Below are 255 nucleotides of genomic sequence, written 5' to 3'. Positions count from 1 at the left end.
CTCACCCACCCTCCCCCCACATCCCCCTCACGGCCTCACTCACCCCCTTCAAGCTCCCTCACATCTCACCCCCCTCCCTCCCACAACACCTCACCCTCACTCACCCTCCAACCCCCACCCTCACTCACCCTCAACACCTCACCCCTCACACCCTCCCTCACCTCACTCTTACTCACCCTCACTCACCCTCAACACCTCACCCTCCCTCACCCCTCACCCACCCTCAACCCCTCACCCTAACTCACCCATCACCCT

This window comes from Lissotriton vulgaris, chromosome 12 (genome assembly GCF_964263255.1).
Source record: "Lissotriton vulgaris chromosome 12, aLisVul1.2, whole genome shotgun sequence".
NCBI lineage: Eukaryota > Metazoa > Chordata > Amphibia > Caudata > Salamandridae > Lissotriton > Lissotriton vulgaris.
This window is presented reverse-complemented; position numbering follows the sequence as displayed.